This window comes from Gopherus evgoodei, chromosome 20 (assembly GCF_007399415.2).
Source record: "Gopherus evgoodei ecotype Sinaloan lineage chromosome 20, rGopEvg1_v1.p, whole genome shotgun sequence".
NCBI classification, from domain to species: Eukaryota; Metazoa; Chordata; order Testudines; family Testudinidae; genus Gopherus; species Gopherus evgoodei.
The window spans coordinates 6,144,313-6,154,501 of NC_044341.1; the positions used below are offsets into that span (position 1 = coordinate 6,144,313).

General features: G+C 58.5%; 1 protein-coding gene across 1 annotated transcript in view; it reads right to left on the reverse strand.

Annotated features, from left to right (window-relative positions):
* ADGRB2 (adhesion G protein-coupled receptor B2) overlaps positions 1-10,189 on the reverse strand; it is a 100,645-nt gene that overhangs the window by 61,021 nt on the left and 29,435 nt on the right. The gene's annotated exons all lie outside the window — the stretch shown is intronic.

Below are 10,189 nucleotides of genomic sequence, written 5' to 3' on the forward strand. Positions count from 1 at the left end.
GGACTTGCCAGATGCTCATTCCAGTGCCTGCCCTATACTCACATGAGAGGGACCCTTGGCCTCCCCCACCCTGCCTCCCCGTGGGGCAGATGCTGCCACTAGGTAGATTAGGCACCTGCCCTGACAGTATCTCTGCTGTGCATGAAACACATGCAGTCCACTGACCTGAGCGCTGACTGTGCTGACACTTATTGGTGCTATAAAGGGAACAAAATGTACTGACTTTGGCTTCCGACTCAATCTAATCCGCGCCCGAAGGGCTCCTTGGAGCCGCAGGACACAAGAGTGGGGAGCCCGCGAAGATCTGCCCAGCTCTGGGGAGACTGGAAGGTGGATAAAGCCACCAGCAGAGTGCGGGTCAGACTGGGGGAGTACCGCTGCGCAGAGCCGCCTGCCTCCCCACTCGAAACGCTCAGGAATTATGAACAGCACAGCGAGTGCCCAGAACAAATAATAAATTCACAAGATATACGAAGGCACTTTCCACACTTACGTTCGACTAAGAAACCAAATTAAATTTCCTTCGGAAAGTACTAAATCCCAGGCTGTCGCTCTGCAGAGCCTCCTGCACCAGGAAACCAGCCCAGCCTCTCCCCGCCCTCTCGGGTCCCTCCCCTGCCACATCCTGGCTCTGCTCCCCTTCACTCGGGCTTTTCCCGGCAGAGTCTGTACCTCGAGTCTCTGGCTAATGGCTCTCTGCGGAGCCGCCTCTCTCCTCTGCTGCTCTGCCCTCAGTGCCCCGGGGTTGGGAACTGGGAGTGAAGGAGGGAGCAGTACCGAGGACAGCACTGGAAAGAAAGAAAGAAAGACCGGGATGAGGGAGGAAGACCAAGCAAGATGGACCATGCCTAGAGTCATCTGCTGGGGCCCTAATTTCTTCACCGGGTGTGAGTAACAAGCAGGAAGCTGAAGAGGAGGCCCAGGGGAGCTGGCAGGAGGCCCTGGCACAGGAGCACGTGGCGACCCCACGGCAGAGCCTCGTCCCGTGGGCAGCACAAGGCGAGGAGCAGAAGGGACAAGGTCTCATGGGAGACGATTGGCTCCCAAGTTAGGAAACGGCATCAGATTCCCTCCCCAAATCACGAGCGAAGTGACCCAGCCGCCTCCGCCAGGGCTGGCACCACAGCCTGGGAGCAGGCACCTTGCATCGGGGCCGCCAAGACAGAACTGATTGGCCATAGGAGCCGCCGTGCTCACGAGCCAGAGGAACTACCAGAAACACGGCGGTGGTGGGTCTCCGTCATTTTGATCTAAATAGTTTAACATGCAGGTAAATCACCCCACCCCAATGACCTCGGCTAAGTTCATCCAGCCTCGCAAATCCCTTCTGTGGGCCCCACTGGATATTTGGACTCTTCACATCCTATCCTAAAGCAATGGGACTGTTAAATAGCTACTGCGCTCTGCTCCAGAGGTGGCTGCATTTCAGTGGCGGGAGAAGCCAATAGATTTGGATTTGTCTATAGATTAGAATGGACAGACAGAGGGGAGTTCTAGTATGCTACCCTGAATTGATGGGTGTTGTGGGGTGTATTGCAGGGCAGAAGTTGGCCATGGTGTATAAGGAGCGAGAAAACATCAAGCAGAGGCAAAGGAAGGTAAAACAGTGCAAAGGGGGAGCAATCCCCCAGGACTCTCCAGCCGCGGCGCCCCGAAACAGGGGGCGGAACAAACAAACTGTGACCGTGATTGTCCACATTTGCTTACCGAACCCCGGCCAGGCAAGAGCTGCGAAAACCCTCCCGCCATGAACAGCCAGGGCTGTGATTGGGAGAAACACAATAATGCACCCACAGAGCGCCCCCAACCTCCATGCAGCCTATTAGCCTCCCAAAAACTGTCCCCCAAAGTCCTCCCAGACAGGGGCCCCAGAGCTCCCCCAGACAAGGGCCCCCAATGCACCCTGCAAAACTCCCGACTCCAATTGCCCTGCACACACCCCACACTGAGTGCCAAGCAGCCCGCTCCAGCTGGGCCCACTTGGCTCCCCGCAGGCAGGCCAATTCAGACACCTTTCACACCAGGCCCCCGTGTGAAGTGCTGGAGCCCAGAGGTCTCTGCCTGTCCCCCGTTATCTCATCTGCCCCTCCTGGCTCGCTCAGCCTGGGGCTTTCTTTAGTTCTCAGCCTCCAGGGAAATCCGCTCACTTTTCACCTCTGGCACTAAGGGGTGTGATCACCTGAACGAGCTGCTCCACCGTGCGTGTAGCTGGGAGTACCTCCCCCAGCCCTGCAGACCAGCTCTGGGTGGCTCAAAAGCTGGTCTCTCCCACCCGCAGAAGTGGGTCCAAGAGAAGATCTTGCTTCCCCCACCCATCTCTGCTCAGGGGAAGGCAGAGAAGCACTTAATGCTGACACCAGAGTGATCCCACAGGGAAGAAGGCAAGTCAAACACACACCCTGTGCTCCCCCCACCCTCTCCACTGGCTAATGCTCCCCCAGGAAGAGGGGGACTGTCCTAGGGCAGTCAGAGATATTAAGACCCAGAGGCCCCACCGCTCTGAGCATCTAGCCTGGCTACCCAGGTGACACAGGCCAGAGCATTTCACCCGGTGGCGACTCCTACCACCCAGGCAATGACCCTCTGCAGTGATGTACACGATGGACAGAGACAAGCTCACCCGGCCAGCCTAGCAGGAGATCTGTTTGCTACCTGATCCAGCCTGCTGTGGGGTATCTGAGCCCCTCCTGCCTAGCACTGCAGGTATCCTCACATCCCCTCTGAGACAAGCAGTAGCATTACCTCCTATTTTACTGATGGGGAAACTGAGGCAGACATCGAGCAAAGAACTGTACCCGGTCAACATGTCCCAGCCCACAGCCTTGCCCACATAGCTATTCTTCCACAAGTAACATGGCTCTGGCCACTTCCTGGGGATTGCACCTAGCCCACCCCTCCAGGATACGTCTCCCTTTGGTCCGTTGCGTCTCGATCATCCACCCACTGTGCCCGGCTGCCAACCTGCCCAAATCTCACACGCTTCCCTTTCTTGTTCATCGCCCTGCCGAAGCAGCTCCCCAGCCAGCGCGGCGGTTGCCATGGCTACCCAACAGCTTTCAGCCACCTCTGTTGTATCCTGCTTGGCAGCGCTGCGATCTCCCGCGTGGGGGGTGGTGCTGGGCTTGGGGGCGGGAGGACAATCACAGCCAGCTTCTTCTGCCCAGCAGGATTCACACTCAGCGCTCCGCCCCCCCAGCATGCTGGCCCGCAGGCGCGTGGGGAAGTTTGGTCTCCCGCCGAGACGAAGAGCTTCACGTCTGTGACAAAGTGGGGGCTTTTTTGTGTTTTCCTTGGTTTCCAGTGGGTTGCATGCAGAGGGGTAGGATCAGCGTCTCTGGGTGTTATGGTTTAATGAGGTGAGGGGAGAGGGAGTTTGCTGTTACAGAGGACCGGCACGGGAACTCAGGACCCCAGCCGATGGCCTGGAGGATGGATACCCCAGCGACTGGTGACCTGACGACCCGGGAGACCCAGCTCAGGAGTTGCAGCCAGTTCTGGCCAGAGGGAGGACAATGGCTGTAAAGAGAGGACCTCAGTGACCTAACCAGCTGGTTCCAGCCAGAGGGGCCAGAGGACAGAAGAGAGCAGAGGAGGTCCAGGGACCCAGTTTAGGACCCTGCTTACCTGGAGAGAAGACAATGGACAGAGGCAGAGCTTGGGGCCATTGATATCAGATGCCCAGCTGGGAAGCAGCGGTGCTTGGGGCTGGAGAGGGAGAGCAGGCAGGGCCCACCTGGATGCAGGGAGACTGGGATGTGCTGTGCTGAGGGAGGCCAGGCCTGAGACCCTGAGAGTTTCCTGAGCTGTGTTCAGTGCTCAGTAAACCCTCCTGTTTTACGCTGGCTGGGAGTCACTACGATCTAGAGAACAGGGTTCCATCAAGCCCTTTAGGGGTGGAGACCCTGGGGGGTTCCAGAGCGAGTGGACTCCCTGAGGGGGCCCACAGCAAGAAACAGGTGTGCTAAGGCTCAGAGAGGTGCAGCTCCAGTAGGCGGAGGGCCTGACCCTGGGAGAGAGTGGACCCCCCAGAAGGGCTGTCTCACTGAAAGGGGCACCCCCCACGGACCACACAGGGCCAAGCAGGGCATGATCTGTGAGTCCGTGACAACGTCCCAGGCTGCTGGGAGCACACGGCCCATCTGTGAGCCTGGACCTACAGAGGAGGTAGCTGTGGGGTAGACAAGGCCCGTCGTGGCCATTCACCCTGCCGGGAGCTGCCATGTGGCTCCCACTCCAGCATCCTCTCCATCACACCTCGCCGCCCGCCCCTTCTATGCCTCCAGATCGGTGCCTCCCCATTTCAGCAGCAAGTGAACCCAAAATTCAGAGCAAACTCGAAGCAGAATGTGCCGTGCTCAGCTGGCTCTGACGTGGAGCCGCCAGAAACACACCGATCCATGTGCCTGGGTGGCTTAACTAGATCCTGGCCCAGGCTCGCTCCACGGAGCCCTGGTCCGTGAGCCCTCCAGGATTAGCAAACCCAGCTCCTGTTCTACCTGGGCTCAGCTTCCACCCAGGGAACTGCTGGGCTTCGGTTCCCATGAGGACTTTTCCAGCCCCTGTGCAGCTCTTTGCAGATCGGGGCTGCTGCAGAGGGCAGGGCTGGGGTCCCTTGGCAGCCCCTTCCCCCATGCCCCCCGCATGTGATGCTTCCTTTGCAAGCACCAATGTTTTCTCACCATGGCCCAAGATCCTGACTGTGTTCTGGAGGGAGCCGGCTGTGACAGGCTCCAGGCGTGATCACAGCTAAAATGCCCGCCCCCCCCCCCCACAGCTTCTCCTCCAATCTCCCACTCACACTCGCCCACAGCCTCTGGGATGGCACAGAATTTGCCAGGTTCCTACGGATGATTAAAGCTCCATGCAACGTGGGCAGCGCACGGGGCCGGAAGGAAGCGTGTGTGGTGCGCAGCGCAAGCAGGGTGAGACAGCAGAGTGAGAGAGAGAGAGAGAGGAGAGAGAGAGAGAGAGGTGCGGGCGGGTGGGTGGGGGCGTGCACGCCCCCGTGCAGGGAAGGCTGGCTGAGTGCATGTGCGCGTGTCTTTGTGCTTGCCCAGGAAATGAAGGCCTGCAGCAGATCCTCCACCGAGAGCCTTCTGCCCTGGCACAACAGCCCAGACCTGTCCAGGGACAGGGCACAACCAAGTAACGACGCGACAGGCAAGCTGCACGCTCACCACCAAGCACCACCCCAAAGAGCTCCCTGTACAGATGCTCCAACACCCCTGGGGGCTGGTAGCCAGGGTGATGGGCCTCACAGCTCTTGGAAGCCGGTTTCAACCCCCGGAGGAGCAGGCTTGGTCCCATTGGGAGCATGCAGGAGCGGGCAATGATCCCCCCACAGCCCCAGGAGGAATGTGTGGCTTCAGGTCCCTGGAGGAGGCCTGATGAGATCCCGGCTGGGCGTCTGCCAATGCAGAATCAAAGCCCAGCATTCAGCCTCCCGGCCCAGCCTGCCATGGAGAACTGAAAGACAAACAGGGGGCTTTTCTTAGCGGCGTCTCCATGCAGACAGGACTTGGGGGGATGCCAGGTGTGAGTCCCGGCTGGGGAAGGCTAGCGGTTACAGCCCCCAACCCACCACCCTTCAGCTATACCCCAGCATTCAGGAACATGAACATCCTCTGTCCTCTCGTCTGCCGGGATTGACCGATGCTTCATCAGCCAGGACCAGGCAGGCTTCCCGCTGCAGAGCACTGGAGTGAGGCCGGATCTCTGTCACCAGCCGTGGCCTCACACGCACTGCACACATACTCATTACCACACACACACACACACACACACCCGGCACACACACACCCTTTTCACACGCTTGCTGACACTCTAAAACAAGCTGGAGGTATATCAGCCCTAGCATGTCAGTAGCTCTTCTCTCCCCAGATTAACCCACGTCTCTGTCAGTTCCGGATGTGCTGCCCGCTGCTCTCTGCTTGTGCATAGAGAGACTCCATGCATTTGTGTTTGTGTCCAGCCTCCAGGTGTGCCTAAGTGCACAAAAACGTGCCCAGCCATGAGTTGTCTGAGTGTGCATGAGGACCGTGCACTAGCATACAGCCATGAAAGGAACGTGCAGAAGGCAGAGGAGAAGATGCACAAGCACATGGGAATACAAATACGTGCAGGAGCAAGCCAAAGAACACCCATGGGCAAACTGGAATGTGTGTGACAATGTGCACAAGTGTGCAGCTATGCAAGGTTGAAGAACGTGCACGAGAAGTGAGGGAGCCATAGCACGCACAAGTGTGTAAATGTGAAAATGATGCATTGCATGCAATGTGAGCAAGAGTGAAGGATGTATAAATGTCAGCGTGCCATGCCACGGGCATGTGTACAAATGTAAAAGACAGTGTGAAAGCATGTGAGAATGAAGAGTGCATGTGAGTGTGCAAGAATTGTAAGCACACACACACACACGTGAACGTGCAGGACCATGCGGCGCTCCTAGAAAGGTGGGGAAAGCTGATCTGTCCATGGGATCTGTATAGCAGAGGGGCCTCTGAGCTGCGTGACATGAGAAGACAAGGGTCACAAACAGGGGGCTCAGGACAGGCGTGCGAGGGAGGCAGTGGCACTACATGCCAATGCCCAGCGATATGCCAGTCCAGTCGTTGTCCCAATCCGGCAGCCGATCCCACGAGCAAAGTTGATCGGTCCGGGCACCATGTGCTGGCACCCCAGCTCAGCCCAGGCTGTTGCATGCTCTGTGGTGCGAGCCGTCAATGTGCTCCCAAGGCCCATGGCTGTCTCCAGCAATCCCTGCCAACCCTGCCCGTGATGATCCTGCCAATAAAATGAATTACCCCTGCGACTTCATCTCTACAATAACATTTTACATCCAGGTGCCTTGTGGGTTTAATTGAATGTCAAACATAATTTGGCGAAGGTAACCGAGTTTCAGGCAACTGCCCTTCCAGAACCAATCTCTGCTCGGGCACTCACAGAGACAGGGCGCTGCTCAGAACAGCAGCCTCAGAGATCCCCAGGGGGACGGGAACGGGCGATCGCGCATGCAGCTCTGCCAGGCACCCCTCCCCTCGAGACCCGCCCACCTGCATCTGGCCAAGACAGTGCTGGCTTGCTGGGGAGCTGGCCTGTAGTGGTTTGGAGGGGTCTCTGCTCACATGGCCACACTGCAAAGCCCTTCCCACAACAGGCACAGGCGGCAGCGAGAGACCAAGGACAGCTGCACTGTGGAGACGTCTCACCGAACTCCAGCCTGCCCTGGGACCGGAGAGCTCTGGCCCATTGAACAATGGCCATGCTGCGTAATACCCATTGTATTACAGCAGCAGCTGTAGCCTCAGGACAGAGCAGGACCCCACTGTACCGGGCTCTGCACAACACACCAGAGAGAGACAGCCCCTGCCCTGCTCTCTGATCTACACGGACAACCAAGGGATGGGAGAGAAGGGCATATCGCCCTCCCCAGATGCAGAACCTGAACCCCGAGAGATACAGCGACTTACCCCCTGTCACCCAAGAAGCCTGAACTTTTACTGCCTCTAAGTAATTACTGCCTGACCCACCCCCCCTCCAATGTCCCACAACTGTGAACACTTCTATCCATACACGTGTAAAAACCCCTTCTTACAAATAAACACGGACAGTCTCCATTGAAATTATCAACACATGCAAGCAGAATTCTGCCCAAGTCAGCTACCCAACAGGACAGCCGATAGCTCGCCAGCCTCTTCTCACAGGGAGCCCCAGGGCACCTTTCTGCTGCAAAAAAAACTCATAAACAAACACCGGGCAGCAAGTCTCCGAGCCTGGGGCAGCTGACTCAGGCTTGTGGTACAGGGCCAAAACTAGCAGTGTCGCCGTTCCTGCTTGGTCTGGAGCCTGGACACTGAGACACCCCCACCTTGCCAGCTCTCGGAGCCCAGCAGGAATGTCTACGTCTCTGTTTAGCTCCGTAGCACAAGCCCAAGCCTGGTGATCCAGACTCAGAGACCCACAGGGGTTGTTTTTGGCTGGGGTTTGGGAGGGCTTTTTGCACTGTGGATGTGTCACGGAGTCCCCGGGCAATGCTTTGGAACTGCTCCCCACCAAGCCAGTCAGGACTTTGGGGAGCCTCCTCTCCCTTGGAGCAGACTGTCTTCAGGGCAAGGAGCTCACACAGCTTCCACCTTCCTGGGTCTCTCCTTGGAGCATTCAGCATATGCCCCTCCATGCGCTTCCCCCAGCAAGTCCGCCCAGGTGGGGTCCAGAGGGTGCTGCACCCACCCCCACTTCGCAGTCAGACGTGAATCTGAGCCAGCCAGTAAAACAGGTTTATTAGATGACAGGATCATGGTCTAAAACAGAGCTTGTAGATCCAGAGAACGGGACCCCTCAGCCGGGTCCATTCTGGGGGCAGTGAGCCAGACCCCGACATCTGCCCTCACTTCCCAACCCCCTCCAGCCGCTTCTTCTCTGGCTTTGTCTCTTTCCCAGGCCAGGAGGTCTCTGATCTCTTTGTTCTCCCACAGCTTTAGCCTCCCCTTTCAGGGGGGAAGGGCCCTGGCCATTAGCTGCCACAGAAACAGAGTGTCGGCCAGAAACTGAGGCACCCACCCAGTATTCAGAGGAAACATTAAGAACAGCCCCACTTCGTCACATCTCGTAACCCTAGACAACAGGGCATCAGCGTCCACTCCTGGAACCCCGTACTGTCCCAGGGCAGCCCAAAGCCAACCGCGGCAGAACTGCGCAGACAGCCTACGGTCCCCAGTACTAACACACAGAGGTCAAGGCAGCCTGCTCCAAGGACACACCGGGGGTGCTGGCTCTCCCAAGCCCTGCAGGGACCTGTCCCCTACCTGTGGGCTCTGCAGGGCTCCAAGCGCGGATTCGCTCAGGGAAAGCATCTGCGCCAGGCCACCGGCTCCTAGCCTTCCATCTAAATTTGCATTTGAAAAAAGCACACTGAGATCTCCCTTGGAAGGAAGCAGTTTATAACCACGTGGCTGGAAGAGAGCAGGGATTATTCAGAGGGATTTGCCTAGGAAGACATTTAGCTCCGGATAGAAATGCTGAAGCCCAGGAAAGAGCCAGTAATGCCACAGGCCTGAGCCGATGAGAACAGCAGGAAGCAGAGCCTCAGATAAGGACAGGTCCCTGCCAAACTGCTCTGCTGCCCGCCCAGCTAGCCCCAGCTCCCGTCAGGCTGGGGGAACATCTGCACTGGCCCACGGGACGGCTACTCCTGGCCACAGCTCCCAATTCTGGCACCAATTCGGATCTCGCACGGTTCGATTTACACACTGCTGCTGATCCCCCCAAACACACAGAGCCTTTGTCAGCCCGATGGTTCCTACCCCTTAAAAAGCAAGCACGCAGCTGAGTGCATGAGCCAGTAGGGCCACTGGCCAGAGGGCTCCGGGGCCCAAAGGGTTGATGGACCAGCCACTGAAGAGCTTGGCAGGGGAAACAAGGAGTCAAGAGTCTGAAGAATGTGTGGGTCGGGATCAAGATGCACTAGCAGAGCAGCGGAGAGGCCCAGGGCTGGAAGACCAGGGGGCACTGTGGGTCCAGACCGAGATGCACTGGCAGAGCAGCGGGGGTGGGTGGCCCAGGGCTGGAAGTGCAGGGGGAGCTGTGGGTCCAGACCAAGATGCGCTAGAGGAGCTAGGGGGTGGCCCAGGGCTGGAAGAACAGGGGTGCTGTGGGTCCGGACCAAGATGCGCTAGAGGAGCTAGGGGGTGGCCCAGGGCTGGAAGAACAAGGGGAGCTGTGGGTCCGGACCAAGATGCACTAGAGGAGCTAGGGGGTGGCCCAGGGCTGGAAGAACAGGGGGTGCTGTGGGTCCGGACCAAGATGCGCTAGAGGAGCTAGGGGGTGGCCCAGGGCTGGAAGAACAGGGGGTGCTGTGGGTCCGGACCAAGATGCACTAGAGGAGCTAGGGGGTGGCCCAGGGCTGGAAGAACAAGGGGAGCTGTGGGTCCGGACTGAGATGCACTGGCAGAGCTGGGGGGTGGCCCAGGACTGGAAGTGCAGGGAGGCGCTGTGGGTCCGGACCAAGATGCACTAGAGGAGCTGTGGGGTGGCCCAGGACTGGAAGAGCAGGGGGTGCTGTGGGTCCAGCCTGAGATGCACTGGCGGAGCTGGTTGGGGGTGGCCCAGGGCTGGAAGAGCCGGGGGCGCTGTGGGTCCGGCCCGAGATGCACTGGTGGAGCTGCCCCGCCTGGCTCGAAGGGTGGGGGCCGTG